The sequence below is a fragment of the Bidens hawaiensis genome, unplaced genomic scaffold, assembly GCF_021521415.1.
Source record: "Bidens hawaiensis isolate Kalapana, Puna unplaced genomic scaffold, B.hawaiensis_p1.1 tig00039480_1, whole genome shotgun sequence".
Lineage (NCBI taxonomy): Eukaryota > Viridiplantae > Streptophyta > Magnoliopsida > Asterales > Asteraceae > Bidens > Bidens hawaiensis.
This window is the reverse complement of record NW_027505606.1, coordinates 125733-134089: the sequence shown is the minus strand read 5'-3', so window position 1 is coordinate 134089 and position 8357 is coordinate 125733.

Sequence of the window (8357 nt, the reverse complement as noted above, 5' to 3'; positions counted from 1 at the left end):
ATTTTTATTTAGATTAATATACGGTTATGATGTGATGTTGTTTCTTATGTCTTTCTTACCTATCTTTTTATTGCATGTATGGTGTGTTGTATATGAAAGAAAAATTCATGTTTAACATTTTATACTGTGATTCTAGGAAATGGCTGGAAGAAACGCTGGACACGGACGTGGTAACATCAACTTGACTGCAGCTGAACTCCAAACTCTGCTGAACGACCATGCAGTGGCCGCTCTAGCCGCACACGTTCAGAATCAAGCTGGAGGTCCAAGTGGAACGTGTACCTTCAAGAATTACCTTGACTGCAAGCCCAGTTCGTTTAAGGGCACTGAGGGACCTATAGGCTTCCTGCGTTGGGCTGAGAAGGCCGAGTCGGCATTTGAGATGTGTAATTGTCCCCCTGCCAGTAGGGTCAAATTCGCTGCTGGAACACTTGAGGATTCTGCCATCACTTGGTGGAATTCGAACGTGCAGATCCTTGGATTGGAACTGGCTAACGCTATGAACTGGGAGGAGTTCAAGAACATGATGCGAGAGGAGTACTTTCCGAGAGAAGAGATTTCAAAGTTGGAGTCAGAATTTTGGTCGCTGAAGATGGTGGGCTCAGAAATCGAAGCCTACACTACTCGTTCTCACGAGTTAGCGGTGATGTGTCCGCGGATGGTAGATCCGCCGAGTAAGAGGATTGAAATGTATATTGATGGGTTAGCACCGCAAATTCAGGGCATGGTGACGTCTTCCAGACCAGCCACGATTCAACAAGCGATCCGTTTAGCTCACAAACTGACGGATCAAGCTGTGACCCAAGGTGCGTTACCACCTAGGGGTTCAACCGCGAAAGCCCGTGACAACCCGAGTAATGACAACAACAGCAACAGCAACCCGCGCAGCGGAAAGAGAAAGTTTGACAACACCAGATCCTCGTCCTCGAACCTCCCACAGCAACAACACTACCGTAAGCCCGAATTCACTCGGAGCGTTAACAATCAGAATCACAACAACAATAACAACGGTAGGGGGCAGGGTTCGAGCGGATATGCTGGGAAATATCCGAAGTGCAATAGGTGCAACTATCATCATGTTGGCCCGTGTGACCGTGTCAAGTGTCAGAGATGCGGCAAGATGGGTCACCAGGCGAAGGAATGTAGAGGAGACCTTGCGGCAAAGGGTGCTCCTAAACCACCTATGACGACGAAGGGATTTTCGAATGTGGGCAGGAAGGTCATTTCAGGAAAGATTGTCCCAAGCTGAAACAGAACGACAACAATGGAGGTAATGGAAGTGGCAGTAGTGGTGGAAACAATGGCAAGGGAAGAGCTTTTGTAATTGGGTCGGGTCAAGCCCGCAATGATCCGTACGTGGTGACTGGTAAGTTCCCTGTGAACGATTGTTTTGCTTCTGTATTGTTTGACACTGGAGCTGATAGGAGTTTTATGTCGAAAGCCTTTAGCCAACTCTTAGACTTAACTCCAACTCCGTTAGATGCTAAGTTTCCTGTTGAATTCGCTGACGGTAAGACTATAGTAACGACGCATGTACTTGCGGGATGTAAGTTAAAACTGTCAGGTCATGTCTTTGATATCGACCTTATTCCTTTTACGCTTAGTAGTTTCGATGTCGTTGCCGGCATGGACTGGTTATCCGAGAACCGAGCGGAGATTATATGCCACGACAAGATAGTTCACATTACTACCCCTTTCGGCGAGTTCATTTCGATCCGAGGTGAGAGAATCGGCATGACCACCAGCGTCATTACCCTCATGAAGGCGCAGAAGTACCTACGAATGGGTCATCCGGCAATTTTGGCGCAGATTGTTGAGAAACCCGCGGAGGAGAAGCGAATTGAAGATATACCGATTGTGCGAGATTTTTCGGAAGTTTTCCCGGAGGATTTGCCCGGACTCCCTCCTGTACGACAAGCCGAATTCCAAATCGAGTTGACCCCCGGTGCAGCACCCATAGCACGAGCCCCGTATCGGCTCGCACCGGCGGAGCTTCAGGAGTTGTCCACTCAGTTGCAAGATTTGTTGGATAAGGGTTTTATCCGACCTAGCTCATCACCATGGGGAGCCCCTGTCTTGTTTGTCCGAAAGAAGGACGGGACTTTCCGCATGTGTATCGACTACCCGGAGTTGAACAAGGTGACGGTCAAGAACCGTTATCCTTTACCCCGAATTGATGATCTGTTTGACCAGCTTCAAGGATCGAGTTATTACTCGAAGATCGATCTGCGATCTGGTTACCATCAGCTTAGAGTGCACGAAGAAGATATCTCAAAGACGGCTTTCAGAACACGGTATGGTCACTTAGAGTTTTCGGTTATGCCTTTTGGACTAACCAACGCACCAGCCGTATTTATGGATCTCATGAATCGAGTATGCAAGGAGTACCTCGACAAGTTTGTGATTGTTTTCATTGATGATATTCTCGTCTACTCCAAGAACGAAGCTGACCATGAAGAACACTTAAGGGTAATTCTGGAATTATTGAAGAAGGAACAACTGTATGCTAAACTCTCGAAATGTGAGTTTTGGCTTCGCGAGGTTCACTTTTTAGGACATGTGATCAACGAGAATGGTATCCATGTCGATCCCGGTAAGGTAGAGGCCATCAAAAACTGGGAAGCACCTAAGACTCCGAATGAGGTGCGGCAATTCCTAGGACTGGCCGACTGCTACCGACGTTTCATCGAGGGATTTTCAAAGATTGCTCAACCCCTCACCGCTTTGACTCACAAAGGCACTAAGTACAATTGGGGTGACGCGCAAGAATCCGCTTTTCAACTGTTGAAAACCAAACTCTGTAGCGCCCCTATTCTAGCCCTCCCCGAGGGAACGAAAAATTTTGAGGTACACTGTGACGCATCGATACAAGGTCTCGGTTGTGTGCTGATGCAACTCGAGAAGGTTATAGCTTATGCCTCTCGACAACTACGGGTTCACGAGAAAAACTACACGACCCATGATTTGGAACTTGGAGCTGTGGTGTTTGCCCTTAAGATATGGAGGCATTACTTGTACGGTACCAAGTTTACCATTTACACCGACCGCAAGAGTCTCCAGCATATCTACGATCAGAAGGAGCTGAACATGCAACAGCGTCGTTGGGTCGAGTTGCTTAAGGATTATGATTGTGCCATCAAGTATCACCCTGGCAAGGCCAATGTAGTGGCCGACGCCCTCAGCAGAAAAGAAACAGATAAACCCAGACGAGTGCGAGCATTGCAACTCACGAATCATGCCAACTTACCTGACCAGATTCGCGAGGCGCAACACGAAGCTTTGAAAGATGATAATCTTCCATCGGAACTCATGCGGGGCATGAACAAGCAACTTGAAACAAGATCGGACGGGGTCCGATATTTTGAGAACCGGATTTGGGTTCCACGGTTCGGAGAGTTGAGAACTCTGGTAATGGACGAGGCACACAAGTCCCGATATTCTATCCACCCTGGCTCAGATAAAATGTACCATGACTTAAAGGCACTTTACTGGTGGCCGAACATGAAAGCCGACATTGCCACCTACGTGAGAAAATGCTTGACTTGCGCCCGAGTCAAAGTAGAATACCAGAAACCATCTGGTCTACTGCAACAAATTGGAACTCCCAATGTGGAAATGGGAACACATCTCAATTGATTTTATTACGGGTTTACCTAAGACACCGACGGGATGCGATACCATCTGGGTGATCGTTGACCGGTTGACTAAGTCTGCAAACTTCTTAGCGATTAAGGAATCGGACAAAATGGAAAGACTGACTCGTGTTTACATGAAAGAAGTGGTGTCTAGGCACGGAGTGCCTGTCTCAATCATTTCTGATCGAGATTCTCGTTTCACTTCGCACTTTTGGAAGTCGCTGCAAAGCGCACTAGGCACCCGTCTTGATATGAGCACAGCATACTATCCTCAGACGGATGGGCAAAGTGAACGAACTATTCAGACCCTGGAGGATATGTTGCGTGCATGCGTATTGGATTTCGGAAAAAGTTGGGAACCTCACTTACCTTTGGTAGAGTTTTTATATAATAACAGCTACCACGCAAGTATTAAAGCAGCGCTGTTTGAAGCGCTGTACGGACGGAAGTGTCGATCACCACTCTGCTGGGCAGAGGTGGGTGACAGCCAAATCACTGGTCCAGAACTGGTACTCGAAACTTCGGAAAAGATTATACAAATCCGAAATCGCATGGCAGCAGCACGAGATCGCCAAAAGAGTTACGCCGACAAGCGCCGAAAGCCTCTCGAATTTCAAGTGAATGACCAAGTGTTACTTAAAGTCTCACCTTGGAAAGGTGTGGTTCGCTTTGGTAAGCGAAACAAACTCAACCCACGATATGTTGGTCCCTACCGGATAACTGAGCGCATTGGTCCGGTGGCGTACCGACTGGACCTACCAACGGAACTCAGTGGCGTACACAATGTATTCCACGTATCCAATTTGAAGAAATGCTTATCCGATTAAACCCAAGTAGTCCCTTTGGATGAACTACAACTTGATGAACAATTACGTTTCATTGAGGAACCAGTCGAGGTTTTGGATTGGGAAACCAAGACGCTCAAGCACAGCAAAATTCCAATCGTTAAGGTTCTTTGGAACTCGAGACGTGGACCGGAGTTCACGTGGGAACGCGAGGATCAAATGATGAAAAAGTATCCTCACCTTTTTGAAGGGCTAACCAAACACAGAAAACCGCGAAACCCGGCAAACCGTCAGAAATCACCGGAGGTATGAATTAAATTTCGGGACGAAATTTCTTTCTACTAAGGGATGATATGACAAACTGAAAATTTTTCTTACTTTTTCAGACACTCATCACGACTTGACTCAAATTTTCGGGACGAAAATTCTTTAACATGGGAATGAAGTGACAATCGTCAATTTCAGGTTAACTCCGTTAACTCAACTCCGTCAATTCAAATTTAAGATCATTGAATCTATAACACACACCTCATTACATTTAAACTAGGGTTTAAATGACGCTTAACACTTACTACATGTGTAGTCTTTCGGGAATTGCACCGAAACCCAAACGAGTTGACGCAAACGATTGGTGAATAAACAAAAAAACGTCAAAACAGTAATTATGTGATAATTATGTGTTAGACTTATGTGTTGTGTGATAACATCGTTATAAACACTAACTCAATATGTAAACAAGTTAGTTTAAGCTAGATAAGTAATACTTAGAAGTGGAGGGGCCAAAGTGAAACATAGTATTATTAAAAATAATAATAATAATAAACCCTAACTCACTTTTTTTTTCTTTTCTTTTCTCCTACCCCGATCGGAATTCCTTCCCCCCCCCCCCCCTCATGGTTGCCGCCACCTATATACACACATACAATCAAGTTCTCAAGTCTTTGATCGAAGATTAAGGTGCTAGGAAGGTATAAACGACTATCCTATGCATCCTTTATACTTAATTTTGATGCTTAATGGGTTAATTGAAAACCCAAAGGGCCGATTTTATGTATGTATGTAGTTTATATGATTGTTGTTGTTTTGATGATGATATGATAACTAGAATGGATATTGTTACATGTTAATTGCTTGTGTCTTTGATTTGAGTTCAAACAAAAACCCTAATCATGTATGTAATGTGTAATTGATGTGCATGGATAGTGTTTATGGAGTCTAGAGTGTTATATGAATGCATGATGGTCCATAGATAGTTAATATGTTGAGTTTGGATGCAAACAGTTTCTGGACAGATTGTGTTATTGATGTTTAATTGACTGTAACGAGGTGTAAATTTGAAAATTGGTTGAGATTGTTGATACTACAGAAAACTAGGTTGAGTTTAGTTTCTAAAGAATATAAACTTGTAATTTTTGGACAAGTAAAGGTTAACTTTTATGATTTTACAAAAACGTTGTGCAAAGCTGAGCTGTTAGACCTGCTGTTAGGTTGTTTTGTAAATATTATATCTCATGAACTACGAGACCAATTGGGTTAGTTCCACTTCTGGAAGTTGACCCATTGAGTTAGGAATCTAACCCAAGTGGTCTCGCATTTATTGGATTTTTCGTTTAACAGGAATTTCAAATAACATTCTGTTGCGCATGAATTTGACTGTTATGAGTTTGCTGTAATGATTTGATGATTGTGAGAAACCTATGTGGAATAAAAATATAATAAAATATTTTCTGGAAACCTAAGACATATATGCTTTTGTGATGATTTTTGGTAAATTAATTGAGATGCTATGATCGGTGGAATAGCACAATCTTTCAAGTAGGATTTCTGTCTCGGTGAAACTAGCTGATGAGTTTTGTGAAAATGCATGAAACATGATACTTGCTATATAATTGTTATGTTTTGACCAAATTACCCTTGTGGGGAATAATTGCTAATTGATTATCATGATTTGACCAAATTGCCCTCATGTGGAATGATGGCTAGTTAATTGTTATGTGTTGACCAAACTGCCCTTACGGGGAGTAATTGCTAGTGATGTACTTTATGAATACATGACACGTAAATAATTGCTTACACGTGTAACGTATCACAAATACATTTGTTAAAGTCACACACAATTCACAAACGAAACACGAAACATACTGTGTGCATAGGAATTATGTGCCGGGTCTAGAGACTCGATAATATTCCGACACTTAGAAAAATCTCTTTATTGTTTTAGAACGCTAGAGAGAGTTTTTCTGTGACGCGCATCTTGGTGAATTATTTTGGGAATATTTCGCAAACTGTGAGTTTCACTTTCCCCTTTTAAACTTTTTAAACGCTTTTCACTTGGGGGAGATAACATACTCCGAAACGCATTTAAGATTTTGTTAATATAGATTATATATCACTTGTAAAGACTAAGTGGCAAACGCGTTAACTAAAGTCCTTCATTCACATCGAACCGTTTAATATTGGATAATAGCGAGTCATTGTTGAGTAGTACTACTGGGTTTGACAAACCCCACCCAACGCTAAACTCGACTGGAGGTCGAGTGGGTGTAATCTTGGCTAAACACATACCATGGTCTGGATGACCTGGTGGCAAGGCAAACGATAAACAGTCAGCTTTGGTGTCGAACACTTAGTGATACTTGTTTTATAGGCTAGCTACCTATAGATATATAATTGACATAACACTATCTGGTAACGCAAAACGCTGTAACGCAAAACGCTGTAACGCAAAACGCTGAACGCAAACGCTAAACGCTTTATTTTATATAAACTGTGAACTCACCAACCTTGTGTTGACACTTTTAGTATGTTATTCTCAGGTAGCCGAGGCAGGCGCGGGTTTGGATCATGCATTGCTTGAAACACTTTTAATTACGCAAACTTATTTTAAACTGTTATCATTGGGTTTTAAGTCGTCCTGCGTGACGTAACATTGGCTTCTATGGTTTTACGCTTCCGCACTTATTTTCATTTAAACGTTTTAATGGTTTGATTATAACTAATGATTCTGATCCTGTTAGTTCACACCCTCTGAGGTTAAAACTCCGTTAGTGGATTTTGAGGGTGTGACACAATCTCTTAAATTACTATGTGAATTGTTATGGATATTTTAGTAAGAATAACCTTTGTATTACACATAAAACACCAATTAAGATTGGTTAAGTTATAAAGGATTAGTCTTGAATTAACAAGTATTAACCCACACAACTGTTGAACAATTGTAGACCACATGTAATAACCACTGAAGAGTTTCTTAGAATAGATTACGTTGAAAACTCACTTAACAAGTAATTAACCGACTGTAGCGGATGATCATCAACAATCCGTTGTCGCAACATTGTTGATACTTCTCATTTTAAAATGGTCAATCACTACTAATATTCCATTTGGTCGATGTTAATATTAGGATTCACGTTATTTCCCAACCAAACCTTACAAAAATGGCGATTTCTTGACTTATTATAAAGCTCAGAATCTTTGTGGCTCTATTCAAGATTCATAAGTTATTCCCTAAAACTCACAAAAGTGGCAGTTCCCCGGATTACTTTCAAGCTCAGTATTGAGGTTCGTTATAAGGATTCTTAATTTATCAACCAAGTCCTCACAAGAAAAAGAATTTCTCGACTTATCATCAAGTTAGGGGTCTTGGTGTCTATTTTAAGTTTCATCAAGACTAGCAATTTATCGGCATGTCGTCAAGCTTAGCACTTGGGGTATCTTTTAAGAGTATTTTAGCATTCATCATCAAGTGATAATTTCAACATAACCATTAATTATTAAAAACCAATCACATGTTTTACTATCATTATTAAACTTCAATTAAGATTCGTTATAAACCAAGATGATACTTTGGAAGTTTAGATACTAATAAGCATAATGATAAATATCAAATTAATAGATACAAACATGATCAAATTGAAACAATCTAACCAATTTGGAT